The sequence below is a fragment of the Ruditapes philippinarum genome, unplaced genomic scaffold, assembly GCF_026571515.1.
Source record: "Ruditapes philippinarum isolate M1 unplaced genomic scaffold, ASM2657151v2 ctg89_1_1_1_1, whole genome shotgun sequence".
In the NCBI taxonomy this organism is placed as follows: domain Eukaryota; kingdom Metazoa; phylum Mollusca; class Bivalvia; order Venerida; family Veneridae; genus Ruditapes; species Ruditapes philippinarum.
Window position 1 is genome coordinate 323,424 of NW_026856592.1, and position 24,331 is coordinate 347,754.

The window sequence follows — 24,331 nt, forward strand, 5'->3', positions numbered from 1 at the left end:
CTCTTTCAAAAATTATATATGTATATAATAATGCAAATAAAACAATTTTCATATATCAAAGAATATGTAAAATGTGTACTGCAAATATTTGTGCATATCATATTTAATCAATAAATGACGTGCATTCATTTCATATTGGAAAATTTGACAACGCATTTATAGAAAATAAATTTCTCATTACCTCCCTTTATCTACATGAAATGTTGAATTTGGTAAAATCTTTATAAATCATGCTTATTTGAACTTACACATACTCATTCTATTTATAATGATTAAGACAAGAAAGTTTCATATTGAAATTTTACATACCACTGAACTGAACACCGCATAATAACTCGCTTGCCGCAGCGGGCACTACTTTGTGACAATTTGAAGGTTCCTTGATAACCACCGTATACACACATCTGCGGATGTTTCTAAATACAGTATTCTACCTTTTTCGTGTTTAAATGTTAAAATCTGCTTAAGCAGAGGGGCGTGTACGGTAACTTGCACGTTCCAGTACCGCCAACGAACCGAGCCTGCAACATCTTTAATTTTAAAAGGTAGCAAACAGAATGTAACTGGTTCGAGCAAGGCGTTCGCTCGTACCCGAAAACATGCACAATGTTCAAATTATTAAGTATATCTGGCGTTGATCTTGGATATCGAGTTATTAAGGTTTTATGAACGTAATGTTAAATAATACAATATGCGATTTTTAGCATTAGATTTTATTCCAAATACATGTGGGTATTATACCCATGAGCACACAGCATATATACAAACATACATACATACATAAACATAATATCAAGGTCATTAAACATATATAACATATATTTAACATTTACTGTATATTTGAGTCATAAGTTTGCTTTATGAACAGAATAACATATAACAGCAAGGTTTAAATGAAGCACAGGTTTTGCATAATGATATCAATTAAGTAACATTACATTTACCTTCCTAGGTACAATAATTTACGAATATTTAACATTTGCTCTAAATTCAAACCATTTAAAGATAAACATTGATAATTTTCCTATAACATTTTCATTTTGAGATGTTAACAATTCTATTAATTTTGGTATATTTGGTTTTTCAAATAATTTTTATCTATGAGCTGTTTTCTCAAAACATTGTATTGTGGACATTCTAATAATACATGAAATTTAAGCAAATAGAACATTTTCTTTCATTATAAGGAATTGCTTCAGGTTAATGCCATCTACCAGTTTCTACTTTTAATCTATGCGAAGAAGTCCTGAAACATGATAAAGATTTTCTAAATTTTTCAATATTAACCATTGACAAATATGACTTAAAACCAAAATCACAAAATAATATATAACTTCTTGCTCTTGATGAATCTCTTAAAGTTGCATACCAAATTTGTACAAATGTATCTGTTAATCTTTGATTTACTACTGCTAAAAATAAATTTATATCACCAACGCCTTGATTAATCCATACTTCATTGAAACCTTAAGATTGAAACAAAATCATAACAGACTTAGCCCAGGACTTTGAATTCGGTTTAAGTTCTAAATCTCTACACATAAGATCATATACATTTTTGACATATTTTGTACTACGTAACTGAACAACTTTTAATCAGTATTTTATAACATTAATAGCTCTCATTGTTTTTAAAGATGTCCTTCCAAGTTCACCATAGATAAAATTGTTTTGTGTTTGTCTTTTAACTCCTAACAACTTCTTACAATACTTTAAATGAATATTTTCTAATACATGACTATCAAGTAAACCCCATATTTGTGATCCATAGTTAAGAATTGGTAAAATAAGTTTATCAAATAAATCCAGTTTATGTTTAACTGACATACAAGGGAATCTTATCAGCTCTTTTTCAAGTTTATACAAGTATTTCAAAAGTCATATTAAAATGTCCACCAACAGAAAAAACAATGCCTAGATATGTAAACTTTTTAACTATTTCAATTGACTGACCTTTATAATAAAAATTCAAATTCTGTCTAAGTCTATCCCCTTTTTTAAAAATCAAAACCTTTGTCTTTGTACAGTTAACTCTTAATTTCCACCTATCACAATATATTTCTAATAATCTTAATATTTTTTTAAGCCCTCCTCTGTTTCAGACATAATCACTATATCATCTGCATACTATAATAAAAATATCTTTAAAATACCTAAGTCAATACCTTCAAAACCATTTAACATAAAATATTCTTCTATATCATTTAAATTCATAGAAAATAAAAATGGCGGAAGGGATTCGCCTTGTCTTACTCCCAAGTAACATACAAACCCTTCACTAATAGTATTATTGTATTTTAATCTTGATCTTACATTCTCATACATGGACATAATAATATCTAACATTTTACCTCTCACTCCAAATTGAATTAATTTATACCAAATAACATATCTTACCATATAATCAAAAGTTTTAGTGAAATCTACAAAAAACAGCATACAACTTTTTATTATTATCTAATAAATGTGTTATAACAACATGTAATATAAAAACATTATCAATAGTGCTCATGTTTTTTCTGAAACCAGCCTGGGATTCTATATACACATAGTATTTTCAGCCCACATATTTAAACGTTCATTTATTACTTTTGTAAAAAGATTCCCAAAGTTGCTAAGAAGGGTAATACCCCTATAATTATTAGGGTTATCTATATACCCTTTTTTATGAATAGGTACAATAAAACCTTCGGTCCAACTTGATGGAAAGTAACCTATGTCAAACATTTTATTAAACAAAGAAACTATAACCTGTAAAAAGTGATCAAAATCAGATCCAAACTGAAAAAACTCATTTAGTAATTAATCAGGCCCAGCTGATTTACCAGCATTTAACTGTTTGCAAGCATTAAAAATTTCAGTACCAGTGAAAGGAACATTAAATGCAGAGAACATGACATTTAATTTTTCATTTAAGTATCTATCGTTAAAATATAAGACATCTTCATCAGCTTGATAAAATACAGACTCAGGATCATTTACAGATTTAAAATATCTTTGAAAATCATCTGTGGTTAGCTTACATTTATTATTTTCATGAACAGTGCCTTTCAACATTTTCCAATATAACCTAGCATTACAAAGCCTAGCATTTTCTAATCTATGTGTTTGTTCCTTATCATAATTAAATTTCTTTTTCCTAATAGTATTTTTATCATTACTACGAGCTTGTACCATTTCCGCCCTTGTTTCATCACATTTATTATTTCTCCAAATATTCAGACATCTATAATATGTTTTTTTTAATCTTTACAATCATTATCATAATATACATTAGTTTTTCTTATGTTAGAACTAATGTTATTTGGAACGTTTCTTTTAAATAATGGATTACATACATCTTCTAATATATTACAGAAATTGATTGATCTATTTCATGGCTACTTAAAGCACCATCAACATTTTGACATATTTTTACAAATTAATTCAAAACGCTATTACTACATAAACTACTAGTATACAATTCCTTTTTACTGTTTTCCCATTTATAACTGTAAGGTATATTTGAATTATCAATTTCAGTTTGATCTTCATTTTCAGATATTTTACAAGATTTTAGATTAAAGTGCACACAGCAATGATCAGACAAAATATTTGGGTCACTCACTTCAAAGTGTGAAATAAATTTTATCAAATCTGATCTACATAAAACATAGTCTATTACACTGCTGCCTTGTGTATTAATGCATGTATATTTACCAACATTATTATCTTCACAACATCTGCCATTTAATATTCTAACACCAGAAGCTTTACAAAACTCTAACAGTAATTTTCCATTTTCATTCACAGTTTTATCTAGACTTTTCCTAAGCAATATTTCATCTTGTATATAATCTTCTGGTCAAAAATCATGTAAAATATGGTAATATTCTTCAATATAATCTAATCTTTCCCCAAATCTAGCATTGTAATCTCCAGTTAAAATAAAATTACATTTATTATTGTACATATTTTCAAAATTCAACATGTCATCAAGTAAAATTTCAAATATAGATTGATCAGCAATATTTTCCCTACTACTACCCTTTGGGGTGTTATAAGTCAAACACACAAATAAATCATTTTCAAAATTAAACAATGATTTACTAAATTTCATCCATATCAAACAGTCACCTGAAAATTTAACAAGTTCAACATACTGTTTTAGTTTATGATGAACATATATTATTAAACCACCACTGTCTCTTTTTGCACATTTTGGATTCCGCTTTACGCCCAATATCCGGTTTCACATTACCCCACGCAGCTCGAGTATTATATTTAGATTGAGACGTCATACCGTTATGGGAAATCCCAGTGCGTTGTATGTTCTTATTTTGCTTCTGTTGTGTGTTGGTACGTTTATCATTGTTTAAATTGTATTTAATATTTTTTTACTGATACTTGAGTTTTGCTATGGACTACATCTTCTCTCGGTAAGTTAATTTCGTCACTATTTATGCTTGTTTTATTCATATCTATCGCCTGTTGTTGATCACGTGACACATTGTTTACATCTGAACACGCGCGTGTACTTTCACTTTCACTTTGCACAGAGTTTAATTCCTCATCCTGCCCACTGATGTTGTCTTCTACTGTTGTACATGAATAAGTTCTGTTCATCCGTCTGTCCGATAATCCACTCCAGTAGTTATTATCATTCAGCCTATCTGCCGGGTTCATTCTATCAGTTCTTTACACTTTCCACCAGTCCGGGAACATATCTTTCACACATTTCCCATCTATGAACAACACAGCCGGATATTTTATTTTTACTTTCTGTCTATTTGATCTCGCTGTTCTAGCTTCTGCTGTTTTATATAATGAGGCCCTGGCCATTGCAATTTCTCTCAGATACTGTCTGTCTATTCCCAAGTTACTACCTTTCAGCTTATAAGCTTTGTTCATGATGTTTTCAGTATCAACAAAATCCCTAAATCGCACAACCATCGGACGTTTTGGGTCAGTCACACCCTTATATTTATCTTGTGTAAGCCTTCCAAGTCTATGTGCCCTCTCAATATACATATCCGTGGTGTCAATATCTATCTCATCTTCAAGAAAAATCAAAACGAGGCTTTTACAATTTTGAAAATGTGATTTTTCTGTTAGACCATATATCACTAAATTATTTCTCATGCTCCTTGATTCACAATCAACTGATTTGTAAGACAAAACCTTTACTTTCCAGTCTTGTTCTTTACACAAATCCTTCATTTTACTCAGTCTCTCATCTAGGTCCTGGAAACCTTTGTTTACATTATGGAGCTCCTTATGTAGTGATAACTGCTGCTTCTCAATTCCTCGTATTTTGTCATAGTTTTTAGTCACTTGATCATAGATGCGTTCTAACTTATCATCTGTTCTTAATCCATTAAAGCAATCACTACTTCCAGCACTACTACCCTTTTTCCCCTTCTTTGTTATTTGTTTAAAATCTCCGCCATTTTCCTTTTGTTCGAATCTGTTGTGTGTTGAGACGCTAGATTCCTCGGTATCCTGACCTTCATCTAAATCCGTATATCCAAAATCTTCACCCACAAACTTATCATATCCACTCGCCATATCCCACACACTTTAAACACTGGCTAACTATTTATTTTAATAAAATTTTTATCTCCCGAAAAAATTTGAAAATTCCAGTGACCTTGACATTACACTAAATACATGATTATAATTATGATTGTTGCTATTAAGTAACTTTCGAACACAAATGTCCATATAGATAAAGAAAAATCCCACTGAAGTCTAGATCCATAGCTTATTATGAATAAATGAAACATAGAGGCCTAGACATTCGATTTTTTGTCTATCTTTAGTTATTTTACATGGTTCATACTTGACTTCTCATACATAAATTTAGGGTCTTTAAGGACTTTTTCAGGGCATTTTTACTTAATGTAGGGCTTAATTGACAGGATATAAACAAGCGACTTATTTGTAGTTCTTTGTTTATCATACAACAGTTTTAAAGTGATCACTAGTGACCTTCAATAAGTAATGCTACCTAAATTTAAGATTAATGTTACTTAGAAATGTGCTGCATTTACTAATGCCATGGTGATTGGCTTTTATTACTATTTCGTCCCCTCATGTCAATTCGCCAAAATTACGGGATAAAGATATTTATTTTAGTGCTTAATTGCGTTGTAAATCATTTAGATTTTGATAATTAACACACCAAATATTTTCCAAACTAAATTTAGGGCCTTCGAAATAGTAATTTGGTGCCCGACAGTGCAAATTTAGAAGCTTTTCAGGGCCATTCACAATTAAGGCTTTTTCAAGACATCCATCAAAATTAAAGGCCTTTTTAAGACTGTACGAACTCTGTTTTTTTGTAATTTGGATATCTTTAGTACACAAAGCAGACAAAAATTATAAAGTAACAAATCTTTAATACATTTTTTTGTATATTAAACGTTTACCATATATAAATCACATCATGTAGGTACAGCCATTTTACACAATTTTACTCACCAATTTCACATAAATTATAAATATACCATTTTGTTAATAGTTATCAGTTTCCCTTATTGCAAGAGTATTTATCATATTATCAATTTATTCCATGTAGAAACGTGTACAGTGGAACGCTCTGTATCTAATATTAAAAAAAAGCGGGCGACGTTCATTTTTTTCCCGGAGTATATCTCATACACCAATGGAGGTATTTTGATGAAACTTCATATCAATGTTAATCACTATGAGAAGCCGTGCCGTGCGCATGCATTAACCAGGCTTCTACGTCAAAGTCACACTTAGCAGTCATTTAAAAACGCTTGTCCGGAGCAAAACATCCACATGCATAGAGGTATTTCAATATAACTTGGCAGAAATGTCCACTTTTGTGGGATAGAGTGACGCTTGCAAAATTAAGGTCCCTGCAGCCAAGGTCAAGGTCAAACATAGGGGTCAAAGTTAAGATGAAAATATGAAAATGTGTATTTGGAACATGAAGTCATCATTAATTGAGTAATTGAAGCGCAAATGGTCATTTTAATGACTACTGGTGTTATAGGTTAATACATGTATATGCAAGGTCAAGGTCACTAAAGATGGTATTCAAGGTCACTAAAGATGATTAAATATATCAAGATTTTGTGCTGCACATAAAGAGTGAGGGATTCTACAAAAACTTCATGCAAATGTTATCCATTATGAGAAACCGTGTCGCGCGCATGAACCAGGCCAGGGAAGGGCCCACGATAATGTTGTAAAAACTTTTGGCCCAACCATTTTGTATATTGTGTAATTTTGTAAATGTAAATGAATTGATGTATATTTATATATGCAATAAAATATTATTAAACTTAACCAGGCCTCTAGGTCAAAAGTCAAGGTCACACGGAGGTAAAAAAAATGCTTTTCCAGAGCAAAAATTCTACATGCATAGAGGTTCAACATAATTTGGCACAAATGTTCACTATATTGAGGCGGAAAGTCGCGAGCAAATTTTAGGTCCCTGCGGCAAAGGTCACACATAGAGGTTGAAGTTCAGATAAAAAAAGTCACTATAGACGATAATATATTCATATATTTTCCTGATATGGCTTAGAGAATATTTCCTATATGCATATCTTTAATCCCCACATCTCTGTCAAAAGCTTCTGCGACGGGCGTGTATTGCGACAATATTGCCCTTGTTTAAATATGAAACGGGATAAATGTTTTGATCACAAACTTACATTGTATTGATTGATATAAATTTCATGAAAACCCTCTTTTATTGACATATTAAAACAAACTGTGTATTGAATGCATATTTTCAAAGTATCGAAATCATTGAAGTAGATCTAAATTGAATATAAGAACGATATCACAATGTTTGAAAATACAAGAACGTTCCATGAAAGCAATAATACTAATTTCTGCAAAGAAGATTTTTTTTTGTATTTTTCTACTTTTAAAGGTATTTGTCTTGTATAAGTTGGGCGACAAATTGAGGTTGCATGGAAAATTATATTGTTTGCATTACTTTCTAAATTACCAGTTAGTGACTGTTTTCAAAACACGAGCAGAATATGTATTCTATGTCAATTTAGTTGTTTTTATAATTTTACAGCGTCGATATAATGTTTTCATAATTCAAAAGACCAGACATTTCATTTTATGATAAATTGAGAATATCATTTTCAAAGGTTTATCGGTTTCGTGACAAAGCAAAGTAACGTCTTAAATTGCTGCTTCCGAAACTATCCTGATAAACTTGAATTATTCGAATTAAGATTTTTCTTTAATTATCCTCAAGAAATTTAACAAATAATTCATGCACTCCCCGGGACTTATTAAAATTAAATTTTATCAGGAAACGACGAAACATGCATTGTGCGTTAAACTGTGCTTAAATATTGAATGCTAATACAAGGGAGATTAAATACAATTGAATTTCTGCAATTCTGATGTTCACGATGTAAACATTTATGTGTTTTGTTCAGCTTTCAATTCATGTTTCTTTTGAGAGATGACCATTTTTATACCTTTTCACTGAAATAAATGAAAAGCTTTATCTTAACACGTCAATGTATTGACAAACATATAGTTATAATAGCTAGTTTGTTAAGAAAGGTTTAGCATATATAAATCACTCTCGAGTACACTCTGAAACGAACCAACCGGTCCTGGTGTCATAGGAGGGAACAGAGTCCGGTCTAAGTATAAATTACACTTGATAGAATTGAGAGGAAAACACATTAAGAACTTAGCCACCACTCTCGTAAAATTTAATAAGTCAAACCTAATTAAGTGAAGTAATATTGAACCTAAACGTTACATAATTACATTACAAATTGTAAATAAATGATAAAAATAACATATTATAAGCATTGACTGAAATCTTCCTTGAATAAATAAAAATGCTGGTAGTACACATATCAATGTTGTCTTACATACGTCATAATCTAAAATCCATTGTCAATATCATCCTTAAAGGTAACCTGAAAGCACAATTGCTCCTCCTGCAGAGACCATTAATACCAGTTTTAATTAATATAAATTATTTCAAATTTAGACGATTTTTCTTTTTTAGACTTCGCATGACACAACCTTAAATCATTCAATTTTATATAGATCACGTACACTTGATATCGATATATTTCTTGTTTCTTGGATTTTTAGAAACTAAATGAATCATTGGGTTAGAGCACTGTAAAATTCTAACAATCGAATATCAGTTCCAGCGAAATTCGCTATAACTTGTTCCCGATCAAACTGATCACCCATAGGCTGCTGATTCCAATTAAAGATTCTGATGTATATAAGCTTTCTTATTTCCCCCTTCGAATTGAAGGTAAAATACAATTCAAATACAAAGAAAACGTAAAAGTATCAAAAAATCATGTAGCACACCAAAGAATGGCTATAGTATTTTAGATTATTGTAAAATAAGTTAGATTCATTTCCTAGTTTAGGCCTGCAAACGGAATAAGTGTTTTTCCCTGAATGCTCCCACTCAGACTTTTGATTGATTGTTTAATACTTTTACGTTGTCTTGATAAAAAATTGTATTTTACTTTCGGGTCGACGAGAAAAGGTCCAAGTGGGAGTTTTCAGCATGTGCACGATGCCGTAGTATCCTACCATTGATATATTCCTAGATAAAACTGTACACACAATAAAAAGTGCATTAACGAAGAAAATTACGTTCCGTCGTAGTGCATACTTGACAGCTTTGGTAGTTTCATAATCTAAACATAACTGTCAATTGGCGTACATTTAGCACAGCAACATTGAAAACATGGAATGTGTTTTTAAATGATAGTCAGGAACACCGAATAAGTCTGTCACCTTTCGTAAAAACAGCACAAAACGCCTTTTTCATACTTTAATATATGCAGAAACCCAGCATGTTCTGTCATGAAATGAATATTCGCGCTTCTACAGATGTTAATACACAAAATGAGGTGTATTGGTACAATAAACCTCTATTATTGCATAACATTGCAAAAGCAGGTATGCTTTAAAAAAGATAGGATTACTCGAACACAAACTGTTTTAACACATTTTTTTTTTATAAATCTGCCCGTTTGTAACATCGCTTTCCATTGGATAACCGTGACGTTTACATATTTTTATATAAACGGTTACTGTCAATTTGAAATGAAATCTTACTTTCCTTTTTTTCTTGGGTTATATTAACAAACAACCCTATATATACATGTATATGGTCCTATTATCTGTCAAAATAACCTTAATAACTTAAAATATATACGTGGTTTAGGCTGGCATCTGCAGATGTAAATGTACAAAAACAGATATTTCAAACACGGTATTTTTAATGTCATTGTCATTATCTAAGTGTTATACATTTATTGTTTTGTAAGAGAAATTGATCACAAAGGGATAATTCAATCGGTCATGGAATTCTATATTCTCCACATCTGAAAACCAGTAATGGATTATGGACAACAGATAATTCAATTAAGGAACAAAGAAATGACATCAATAGAGTGATAGTGTCAACTAATTCAGTAGTTGTTTGCATTAGCCTGAAAACAATGTCATTGTCCGCGTTTTTCTATTTAACTATTGTGGTCACACCGAAACAAACTTTGGCAGACTAAATTAACTGGTCCAGGAATTTCGGGTCAGGTTTGTATTTTAAATTCCAAACCCAGGTTCTTGTTTTATTTGCATGTGCAGCATGGAAACCGGCGCAGCTCTGTTAAAAGGATTTTTAAACGGTATCATATCTTGCTAGGAAAATATGACAACATCTCATATCATAGACGTATTCCAAATCTGAACTCATTGTACTGAAAGAGGCATTAGTGTACCTCATTCAAACCAAAAGAAATTGAAGAAAAATAAACAATATTGACCAGTTTAAATCTGCCAACAAAACTTTCCGTGAACCATGTTGAAAACAAAATCATAAATAGCAGACGGATTCTTGACAATCTTTTATGTTGTAAGCTAATGTGGTATATCACTGAACCTATGTGTTTCTAAACACAACAAGCTCTCTCTGTTTGATGAGTTTTGAATAGTTGAATAGTACATTTCAAAACCTTTTTACTACCAAAATGAAAATGTTGGCTTCTATTTAATGCGTTTCTTGAACAGAAAACAAACCAGTTCATTTAAAACCATTTCATTTAATACGTCTTAACGTGATAACCAAGAACTTAAAGAAAGATGACTTTGATATTCAAACCGATTCAAATGTTAAAAAAGTAAAAAATAAACCAAAAACAAAATTAGGCATCCATTTTCATTCTAATTCGGCATCGAAGAAGAACTGTTTGATCACGGCGGTTTGACAGAGAATGAACATTGTTTCTAGTCCTTGTGTAAAGCGTAAACAAGCAATCGGATATATTGTGTAAGAGCAATCTGTTAAAGTTTTTTTCGTTCATTTCTATTATGAAGTTTGTTTGTTTGTTTGTTTCATTTTACGCCTTTTCCCAACAGTATTTCAGTCATATAGACGGGTAGTTTCCTAACCATCGTTCCTGGAGAGTAGACTACCTTCCTTCGCGCTAAACTACCAAAGCATCTCCCGGGGATCGAACCCACGCCAGAGAGGTAACTGGATTAGAAGTCATCGACTCTAACCTCTCGACCACGGAGGCGGTATCTATTATGAAGTAATAAGAATTAAAAATTCAATAGTAATTAACATAATAAATGAACATGTTTGTCATAGTTCGTTGTTGGATATATGTAGTAGATTATATTTTAAAAATCTTCCATTAAGAGGAGAAGAAGTGAAGAATGTTCCTAAAGATGAAAACTACTCGCTGTTTTATTTTAAAATTTCCTGCTTCCAAGCATTTTAATCAAATATAATCATTGTATACCGTTCAATGTGATACATTTCCCAGAAAGTACATATGCACCATATCTAAAAGAGAAACATATAAACACATATCTTCACTGCATTATATTTAATGATCACTTTATGCTTTAACACACTGATTATTTTTCCAATACTTTTAAATACATTTTTCTTAAATTTTAAATGCGTTTTCAGTTTATAACAATAGTTATGATTATCATGGGAAAGGCCATCAATCAATACAATATAATATAATATAGACATAATCAATCATAATAGCTGAATATATAATAAACGTCGATCAGTTATATCAAACAAGATAAATCAAATTGATCTTTGAATGCCTTTTTTCGTACTAGGCGACAATTAAGGATTGCATTTAAAGTTCGTTGTTTTTTGTTCCGTCGTTTATGAAACATTATCTCCCAATGGGCTGTGCGATCCTATTAAAGAAAATTTTGAAGCAGTAAAAATACCGGTGTATGAACAATTATTACACTGTTTACAATCAACTCTATAAGAATTTTAACGTCAACTAAAGCAAAATACTACTCTTAACTAAAATAAATTTTGAAATCTGCTCACTTGAAATTAAAATTATAGATAGAACAAATCTTTCAAGTTAAACTTTGCTTGTATGGAGGCAACCTTTGATATAACTTGCATTTTTAGATCTTCACCTAAAGCACATTGAACATAAGTAATGTCGCGTAATTTGATAAAAATGTTGAGAATTTTATTCCTGTTATGTACGTTTTTATCAATCATTCCTTGATTACTTGTTGCTTTCGCTTTCATTTGCCTGTTTATTAAGAGAAGCAGAAACTTAGAATATACGTTTTATTGTTCACATCTTGTGTTATATGCAAGGCCTAGAGAAGAACTTGACTTTTCTAGAATATGTCTTTATACTGGATATTATTATGGCACGCGACATTATTTAAAGTATTTGAAAATACGTTATAAGTTTTATTTATGTTTGTTTGATTGGGGTTTACGTTTTATTAATGGTTGTTTGATTGAGTTTTACGTCACACCAACACAATATAAGTCATATAGTGACGTTCCAGGAAGACCTTAGGTGCCCGTCCGTGCATTATTTCCGGAACGACGGGCACCTGGGCTCCTTACCACTGTGACGTTCCAGGAAGACCTTAGCTGCCCGGACGGGCACCTGGGCTCCTTACCACTGGTTCTTGTTGCTGGGTCGTATGGGGGTTGCGTTCATTGAATACCATGATTATACTAGTATTTTGGTAAAATGTTATTACCGCCCAATAAAGGGCACACAAATATTAAGTTCTCAAGCACTTAGTCAGAAAAACTTGAAAGTATATAACTTATTAAGGGATGCTTTATTTGTACGGTTTGCAAAATATACAATGGCCAGCAGTCATATGGAACTTGCAAATAAAACTTGTACACATATGATACCGTTCTGTTAATGACCTGCAAAATGTAAACTTTACGAACAATCCTAAGGAAACATCTTTAAACGCTTAATAATTGTTAAACTTACTGTTGTATCGTTTATAATAATACAGTTTTTACATAAACTAAAAACAAAAACAAAACAATATTGCATTTGTGAAAAAATGCTATGCCACCTCATTAATACAACACTGAAAATTGTCATAATGCATAGATCCCTGACCTATTCAGTTCCTATTATCAGATAAGCGGTTAAATATATTGTTATTCAAACAAAAGATCAGAGTAGGAACATATCAATGCTGTTGAGTCTAGTGAATATGGTGGTGAAGGTCATATTTCACACAGCCTATATTTCATGACTACATCAAAGGACAACACAGTAAAACACTTTGTCAAAATCTAGGTCAGCTGATATCAAAGTTCAATTTGTATCTTAATCTGTGCACATGGTTCAAATATCATAGCTGTACATCGAAGACAAAAAAGTAGGTCACATCATAAAGGAGTAGGTTTCCTGATGTCAAAGTTCAATTTGACAACTAAAACTGTGCACATGGTTTAAATTTCATTGCTGTACATCAAAGGACAAGAAAGGAGGTCACTGTCTCTTTGGGCCAGGCAAAATTTTGACCAAAGTTTTATTCAAAACAATCTTGATAAAAGGTCCAACAAACAACATTACATGTCAAATATCTAAGCTGTAGCTTCACAACACAATGCTTCATGAAAAATATCTAACCTCTAGCCTTTGTATATTTAGATAAGACGATTGTTTAAGTTTTTACTATATACATATATAAAGGAAAACCTATAACCCCCGGGGTGGGGATAATTTTAACACTAGAGGCAAAAATTGAAAACATTTATTAGAGTACATAAAGATGACATCATATTACAAATAAGAAAGTTCTAGGCTTTGTACCTTCAGACAATGAGATTTGTTGCTTGTTTAATGTATGTACTTAGTGAAAATCAATGACCCCCGGGGCGGGGCCATTTTTGACCCCAGGGCTATAATTTGAACAATCTTGCTAGAGGTTCACTACAAAATGTTTAATGCACAACATCTATCCTCTATCATTTGTCAAATTCGAGAAGATTTTTTTTAAGTATTTTCATTACACATAAAAGGAAAACCCATGACCCCTGGGGCGGGGTTGATTTTGAAACTTGAGGCAAAATTTGAACACATTTAGTAGAGTACCTATAGATGATATCAGATTCAAAATATCAAACCTTTAAGCCTTGAATCTTCAGACAAGAAGATATTTTAAGTTTTAACTATGTGTACATATTGTGAAAATCAATGATCACAGGGTGGGGCCGATTTTGACCACAGGGCTATCCTTTAGACAATCTAAGTAGAGGCGCAAAATATCTTAGCTCTAGGCCTTTTGTGTCTTTAAAAGAAGATTTTTGTAAATTCATTCTTATAATTCCTTTTGGTTGCCATGGCAACCAGATTACTGCATGGAAAAATTCTTTGAACAATTTTGGAAGCCTTCCACCACAAGGTTTAAATTTTGGTTTAAATTCGACAAGTGGTTTTTCAGAAGAAAATTTTTTAAGTTCACTATATAATCCACACACGCACGCACGCACACACACTCACACACATAACACAAACAGAGGTGAATTGCTATATACCACCGCATCGCAGATGACAGGATGAGAATGTAGTCTTAATAAGAGTATATTTTGTTTTCTTTCCAAAACTGGCACTTTAAGAAAAAATATAATTGCTTCTTTTCTGTGCGAGTTTAATATTATGAGTGTTTTATTGCATCATACCTGGCAGGTCAGTTAAAGTCCGTTTCAAAAAAATTCCTAAAGCAGTCGACGAAGTATAGAGCAAAGATCAGATTTTTTGAATGTTCACAGACATCATCTTTAATGTGTAGCAAGTTACTGTTGGTAATTACGCAAGGAACTAATTATTTTTGCCGATTGATGCTCTGATTAAGTAGAGTATGTAGTCTAACTAATTGTACTACGTGTTTAGTTATTGTGATATTTTTCTCATGGGTAACTTTTCCTACATTCTGGCCCAGAACAAAACAAAAGTATCAAAAAATCTGCAGTGATTATGTAGCGTATGAAGTCTTTCTAATTGTACTACGCGTTTAGTTATTGTGATATTTTTCTCATGGGCAATATCTTCTACATTCTGGCCCAGAACAAAAATATATCAGAATCTAAATTAAATTAAGTATTTTTGTGGGATTTATGGGTTGATTACACACAATATTTGGCAAGAAATGAAATTTTATTTCAATATTCATTGCTTAACGGCGACTCCGAGCATTTTTCGAAATGCTCATACTGGGGACCATACGCCGCTATTCATTGAATGGCACTTCTGTGTCACATTGAAGGTTCCATGATAACCGCCGTATGAGCAAATCTGCGGATTTAAAAAGTTCACCATGTTAGTGTTTGTGTTGCCCACAAATTAATAACTAAGGGAGCATATATTAACTCTTATTCGAGCATAAAAGTACCAGGGTATACATTAGCCGATTAAATCACTCAAGCGTCACGTTTTAAATATGCTTGACTCATAAATAAGCCGCTTATTGTAATGACAACTCTGGTCATTACATTATTAAATAACACATAGGCATGTGGGATACATTAAAATATCGTCCCGAGGAAAATACTGTTACCTGAGGCGTTATTTTATTACCCCGAATAAATACCGTAATCGTTTGAAAATTTCAACTAAATCAAATTGTAATAAAATTGAACCAAGATTAGCAATAACTCAACCATACTTACCTAGCAAGTTGTAATTTTACTTGAGAAGTTATTTTTCTCTAGATCAAATACTTTTTGAGCTACGTGCGACACAACATGAAAACGGACGGACAAGGGTAAATCTAAATCCCCCTCTTAAGTGGGGGCACAAAAAATCGTAAAATATATCAATATTATTTACTTACAAAACTAATCTGCAATCAGCAAGCAGTCATATGTGTATAAGTGGTTCTGTTAATTGCATTTATAGTTTTTATTCTTCTTTTTATAAATGAACGTGTTATCATATGACAACACTTAGATATTGTGCTAACATTTATAATAGTTACCGTTTTACGACAAAAAACTTTAACTCAGTAATATATCCATGTGAATAATACACAACACATACATTTTTCGTTTTACAAGTATCTCAATAAAAAAAGTTTACTTTCCCAAATGTTTTCTCTTTTTCTTTAAATGTTACTGAATCTTCGTGCTATTTTGAATAAAACATTATTCATCAGCTGATAAAGTACTATCAGAAGTAATAAGATATTTACGGATACTCTTTCTTGTAATTTAGGATTACTCAGGCACAATATAGGAGAGCTATACGCGGAGGCGAAGATTTGAACTTCTTGTGTCGAGGTTGTACTACTTTCCGACCGAAATTTGACAACATCTCAGATCTTGATGATTTTTGGTATACAGACATGTAGATATGTAAGCTTTACTTCTGCAGCATTATTTCATAAATAAAGAGCGTTACTATGACGTCAAAGCGCCCTCTATCGGTGACGGTGAAATTGCGTCTTTTTTATCAATAAACCGGTCTGTTCTTATCAATTTTCGTCCGATTTCCTTCATTTTAATTTTATGATGTTCAGTAAATGTATGTCTTTGTAATGATGTCTTTCTTGAACATTTGCTTAATACTCTGCGATTCTACGTTATTTTCCCCCACGTTCTGACGTCCATATATGAGGCAAATATCGCGCTATATCGCAATAAAGATTGTGAAATAACAGAAAATCAACACGGTGAATTTTGCTATTATTTTTTAAACATGTAGTGAAGTCATGAAATAAAAAATTTATGCAATAAAAATATAGGGTCAACGCGTAAGATATTTTGCTATTACTATTTGAATATAAAAGAAAGGGTGAGTAAAACGTAATGATTTTGGTGACGTCAAATATTTTTCTCAAGGAAATTTTCACGACTTTTTCGATTAATATCATACTGACAGGAATAAAAATGTGTGAAAACCATCAACAACAATAGTATTTAGACATGTTCCGTAAAAATGTTCTTTTAAAAGTCCTGTCAGGTGCCTGCATTTCGATGAATAACTTCAATTATAAACATGTACACAGCTCAGGGTATGACTGTTCTGCAAAAGTTGGTATCAATCTCTGAAAAACTCCAACGAATGGTTATAAATACCTCGAGGACTGAAGGACAATTCAGAATATTGAAAGATATTATTAAAATGCCACCTAAGTGGAAATAATAAAAACATAAATTTTGCAAAGAATGTCAGAAAAAAAGAATGAGAAGGCTAGTGCAGTCGCAGTGTCATCATGTTATGTGTATCTCGGTACTACATAAACTTCCACGATATCATATGTAACAATTTTGAATTAACAATTTTGAATTGTTTATATCAGTTAGTAGGAAATGAATCAAATTTATACGTTTCAAAAATGTATGATCAACTGGAAGTAACAACGATTTGTACGTAAGTCATGATTCACTGGTAGTCTTAATTATATTATAAAATCTAGCAGATGTTTAATTCAAAACTTTTCTACACATATAATTTTTTTTTTATTAACAGCCATCAGTTATTCCATTTTCTCTCGCAGCTAAATACTAGTAATTTATATTCCTGCACTAAGAGTGAGACTCAGATTTAAAGTATGAATCACGCTCTCGTGCTATGGTTTTAATTTCTCACGTATTTCACATAATTACAGATATTCTTATTTATTTTAAACTCGCTGACTCGCAATATGCGTTTACTAGCGCATCTTTGAGGCGATCTGAAGCCGCGATCATTTCTCGATTCGAGGCGAAAGTTCTGTTGATTTATTTTGTATGTTCATAAGCGGAGAATTTTGCATATTAAATACAGATTCCCTTGTATTGAAGACGATCCTCAATTTGTGTGAATATGGTTGTGGGAGAAGCTCGTTTTTTGTCTGCACATAATGCAGTGCTATGTAGAGCCTATGAAAATAATGAACTATGCATTTTATGTTTTATATCTTCTTTTTTTTTTAATATTGGGTTTAACGCCGCTTTCAACAGTAATTCAATTATAGCGGAGGGAATTTTACGAAACCAGTGTTTCTCACAGTATCATTTTCTCTTCGGAAATGAATGACAGGCGTCCGATTTGGACTTTGAAACATTTCATAAACAGTAACCAATTCTAAAGGATACTAGTAATCTATTAGTACAATACGCAATCGTGTCTCGAATCCATGCCTTCCGATTTCAGCGTAAGACCACTTTACCGATTACACCGTGGCAACAGAAGAATATTCAAAGTTAAAAACCTGATTATGTTCCCTTAATAAGGGAGAAGTCCACTTTATTGTTTACATCATAAACACGTGTTTTGGGTTGTTTTTTTCTTTTTGTTTTTTGTTGTTGTTTTTTTTGTTTTGTTTTAAAGCAAACTGTATTGTATTAAAAAATGAACACGATAATGTCAACATAATACATTATTCGTATTCAGTGGTAACAAAAGATGCACAAGTTATTTAATAATTATATTTTGTATTTAATTAAAATATACAGTATAACCTCTACAGAGAAATGCCTTTTGTTGCCTAGAGTGGTTGCTCTACAGAGGTAAAATGTAGTGGAACTCTTTAGAAATAAATAATATTTTGAGGGCCGCTATGTTATATTGTAATGAAAAAGCGGTAAGTATGTCCGAGTTGAGTAATGGTTATATTGGATGTTCGAGTCTGCAGTTGCGAATATGCTAATATATTTTTTTTTATTCAGTATGATTTTTGCTTCCAAAATGTTTTATAGTTTGTCACATACGGCTCATTTTCTAATTATCATGACATTTTAATTAGATTATAATTATATAATCTATGTATTGCACAGACTTTAAAAATGGTAAGCAAAAATAAAAATAAAATAAATGATTTTATTTCTTGTACAGTTTGTTTTTAAATTTTCTTAACATATTTCAATATTATTTCTGAATTTTATTTATCACTTATTTCGGCACATTTGTATGCATTTATGAAAGATTTTAAAAGCTGAATGTAATGTAAAATAAATATTCTAACGGGTATAAGCTAAGCGACCTTATATTCTTACTTCATTCATACAGCAATATGTGAATCTTATTTTTTGCGCTGAAACTATTTAATTCATATAATAATATAACACTTTTCACTCTTTCATTACAAACATCAAATTATAAAATTAAAATCAAAAGATGTATGAAACTGTGTCCTGCAAATTAGAAAAGTATTTAAAAAGGCATTGTCGGATTAAACATTGTAAATGTGCTCATCTAGCGCATGCTTTCAATGAAAAAATAATCAACATTTTAAAAAATATACACTTCATCAAGTCCCTGTGTTGTTTATACTTACTATCGTAATGTTTGACGTAAGGAAATTGTTATTAAAATTTTGGTATTATTCTTTGAACTCCAATATCCTCCAATATCTATTAACGTCACCAAAACCATTACGTTTCCTTCACCCTTTATCTTATTTTAAAACAGTAATAGCAAAATATCTTACGCGTTGACCCTATATTTTTATTGCATAAATATTTTCCTCCACTATCTCACTACATGCTCGGAAAATTATAGCAAAATTCACCGTGTTGAATTTTTTTTATTACACAATCTTCATTGCAATATCGCGCGATATTTGCATTAAATATGGACGTCAGAACGTAGAGAAAAATGACGTAGAATCGGAGACTGTTAAGTAAATGTTAAAGAAAGACATCATTACAAAGACATACATTTACTGAACATTGTAAAATTAAAACGGGGAAAATCGGATGGAAATTGATAAGAATAGACTGTTTTACTGATAAAAAGACGCAATTTCGCCGCCACCGATAGAGGGCGCTTTGACGTCATAGTAACGCTGTTTATTTATAAAATAATACTGCAGAAGTAAAGCTCAAATATCTATATGTTTGTATACCAAAAATCACCAAGATCTGAGATGTTGTCAAATTTCGGTCGGAAAGTAGCGAGCTACCTTAAATCGATCCGTAAACGAGAAAGGAGACATGAAAGGTTCATATAAAAAAAAATGTTTTTTTTGTTGACAATTTGAATTTATTCGATCTCTAAAATTTGCGCATCGATTTATTTTATTATATTGACACAACAACACGTTGATAATAAACATTATTTTTTTTTTTTAAACGATTGTCAATTTAACTAAATGTTGATGTTTCCTTATAAAAAAAGTATGCAATTGAAAGTATGAAATTTTTTTTTATATTATTTTGTGTGATTCTTATAAATAAATGTTTACAAACATTTTTTACAGACGAAAGAGGTTGCTACAATCGATGTCATGAAATCTGCTGCTTCTATCGTCTCTGAAGGATCGGATTGTGTTGAAGAGAACGTGGATGAATTGCGACCTGATTACGTAGCAAGTGTTGTCAACTGCTATCGGCAAGAGTTAAGACCAGATGAGCCTGTAGATATGGATTTTTAGGTAGGCTGGGTTGTTCCCTATTTTGAACATAAAAAATAATTTATATACAATACTAGTATCATAGTAAATAGCAAGAGGACTGCAACCTATACCTGTAATTCGACTCTATATATAGGAATTTTTTATGATCGTTACAGACTATAGGTCAAGTTGTATAAAGAAGAACGCTATTTAGTGTATATCCCTTTTTTGATATATTTCTTTTTTTGGCAGTTGGATGAGAATGCTATCCCCCATGAATTCTATCGTAGAGAGGTTAAGGTTGAAGACAGACGTCACCTTATTTTCGCGACAGACAACCAGCTAGATGTATTATCTCAAGCACGTCGTTGTACATTGACGGTACTTTTAAGGTAATTTAAAATCATTTAGTCAATAAACATCGGAAATGATCATGAATTACATTGATTAACAATCATTCTATAATTTCTAGTTGAAATCCATCTACATAACTGTCACTATATCTTTGCAGGTGATGCGGGCTCCATTTATGATGTTGTTGTCAATCTACGCTTTCGTCAGACGCGGAGACTGGTCCAAACAAGTGCCGTTGGTTTTTGTAGCCATGTCAGGACGCAGCAGTCAAGACTACGAGAAAGTTTTAGAGTAAGTAATAAAGATGATAATTTTAATTACTTAATTACTAGTGATACATAATATTATTCACTATCTCACAACTGTAATCGATAAAGTGATTAATGTATAAAAAAATCGTATTAATTGTTTAAGAAGGACAAGCCATCGCCGATATTATAGTTATTTATGTTTTCACTAAGATGATAATAAAATATTATACTTTGTAACGCAAATGCTCCTTTCATTTTAGGCCATTCGACGTGGTCTTCAAGACAGGTCAACTTGAGGAAGAAATTGTTTGTGACTTCGAGAAGGCCCTTTGAAAGGCTATTAGAATATGTTTTCCAACCTCGTTAACGAAGGGGTGCTCTTTTCACTGGGACCAAGCTGTTTGGCGACAAGTACAGGTAATATTTATAGGCGACATTTAGATAGCATAAAGTAGTTTACCTTTAATAAAACAATATTGAATAAATCAAAGTGAATTCGATAATACATATCCTTTGGCGATACTATCTTCTTATACAAGCTTGAACACAATATACTTATATAATTATGGCTGCATTTGTTCAAAAACTCAGATTATTTATGAATCGATTACGTTGAAATGTACATTTCCATTTTGTCAATTTCCCAAAATTTAAAAAGAACATGATTAAAAACATTTATTTTTATAAACATTTTTTTCATTATTAACAGGCACTACGTTTGGCCCCGGAGTACATCCAAGATCGCGGCACGAACTCAACAGTCCGCATGTTGTGTTGCCTGCCCTATCTGCCAGCAAAACATATTGAGGACGTGTTTTTCAGTTTGGTGGATCTCAATACATCCGACTAACTAGAGCCTTTTTTATTGTACATCAGAAGGACCAGGCTCCAGTCAACTGTGAGGACGGTCTAGAACTGGTCTGTCTTCGGACAGTAAGTTCAAACAAACAATGACTGCGAAGGTAAACATTATAATTAATAGTTGAATAGTTATTGTGATTTTATTATAAAAATTTCACATTAATACAAAATTATACATAAATAAATAAATGTAATACGCCAAAGGGTTAGGCAAAAAGTTCATCAAAATTCAACCCTATCCTTTACGTTTTTCAAATTTGTTTATTATATAAATGTATGTATATGATGAATGTATGTGTTATAAAACGTTCTCTCCTTTACAGGTTGGCATCGTCGCCTAAACACACGTGAAGGTGTCTCTCCTCCATTCTACACTTTGGTGAGACATCTGCACAAAGAGGCACTTGAGGTTGAGGCTCAGATACGCCTAGTGTCGGCATTGAAGTTACGGAGACTACAGAGAGCAACGTACCGCTCAATGCAGTCGAAAATCTTCAGTGTCTGGGATAGGTTATACTTTTTTTTTTTATGAGATAATACGACAATTTCATTTTTGAATTTGATAAAAATGGTAATTTGAAGCTTGAGTCAGGTACCATTATTTTGCTGATATTGGAAAAAAAACATTAATAATTTATCGTCTGGTACCACTTTAAACTAGTTACACTGATAACTATCTATATCTTTTTGTTTTGTTTTATTTCACAGATATCGATCGAAAGAGCTATCCGCAACCGCCCTCTTGAAGCTTGTGTCAACCATGTACAGATCGATACTAGGTAGAAGAGAGGCAGATGAAGACGACACGTGAAGTGTTTGTATGTGACGAACATTGTAGAACTATACAATGTACAAGTTGTTTGTTTGTTGATATTGATATTTTTTTTATATAAACTAAATAATAAAAGATAAAATCGTTGAACTTTTGTTTTTGTTGTTAATTTTTATTTTAGTTCTTGATAAGTGTTAACATTTTAAAGCAAAATGAATAAACAAAAGGGCCTGAGGTCGCTAACCTGTATATAGACCCCCGGAGAGGGACCAGTTTAAACCCCAGGGCTTTGATTTGAACAAACTTGGAAGACATCCATTAGAAGATGTTTCATGATGTTAAGTTTTTACTACACACAATATAATGAAAAACAATGACCTTTCCCCCGACAGGGCAAATTTTAACCCAAGAGTTTTTATTTGAACAAACTTGGTAGACACCCATAAGAAGATGTTTCATGCTAAACTCTAAGCTCTAGCTCATTTGGTTTTTTAAGATATATTTTGCAAGTTTTTACTATACACAATTACAGCCCTGGGGCGGGGCCAGTTTTGACCCCAAGGCTTTTATTTGAACAAACTTTGTAGACACATACTAGTAGATGTTTCATGCTTTATATCTACACTCTAGCTATTTGGGTTTTTTCAAAAACGATTTTTAAATTTTTGCTTTACATTTATAAGGAAAATTAATAACCCCCGGGGCGGGGCCAATTTTGACCCCAGGGCTTTTATATGAACAATCTTTGTAGATACTCATTGGAAAATGTTTTATGCTTAATATCTTAACTTTACCTATTTGGGTTTTTTAAATGAAGACATTTAAAGTTTTTTCTTTCGGTTGTCATGGCAACCAGAGTTCTGCATGGAATTTAATTCACTGAACAATTTTTAAAGGTGACCACCAAAGGAACAATCCTGTGAAGTTTGGATGAAATTGGCTTAGTGGTTTATGAGGGCTTACTTGGGACCGGTATGACTTGGGGCTGGGTTGACTTGTACCGATTCTGATAGATAGAGAAAACGTGATAAGCATATTTGAATATATGTTTTCCCTGCATGTTATAATGAGTCAAAGCAAAACATTAATAGCTCACAACTTCAAAGTAAGAATTAGTCAAGATCTTAAAGTAACAAGATATGTTTGTAAAACATGTATGCCACTATCGGCAGTCAATAAGTCATGTGATCAGGTAATTATACATGACTACTGACCCAGTGAACTAAAATAATAAGGGTTGTCTACTGGTTATGACTAGTCATAAGGTAATAATTATTGTGACCACATAGGTTGTGTGCAGATATTTAAGTTATAACAAATCCTTACAAATAATATATATGTGCATGCATAAATTTTATGAATCATGTAGGCCTCATTAATGACAATCAAGTTGTTATATATCATAAGACCTTCAAATGTGCATACCAAAAGCATTTTAGTTTAATATAAATATCAAACAAGGCAACTTGAG

At 31.9% G+C, this 24,331-nt stretch overlaps 1 pseudogene; it reads left to right on the forward strand.

Annotated features, from left to right (window-relative positions):
• The first annotated feature begins 17,300 nt into the window (after positions 1-17,300).
• LOC132747066 (uncharacterized) lies at positions 17,301-22,917 on the forward strand (annotated as a pseudogene).
• The last annotated feature ends 1,414 nt before the right edge of the window (positions 22,918-24,331 follow it).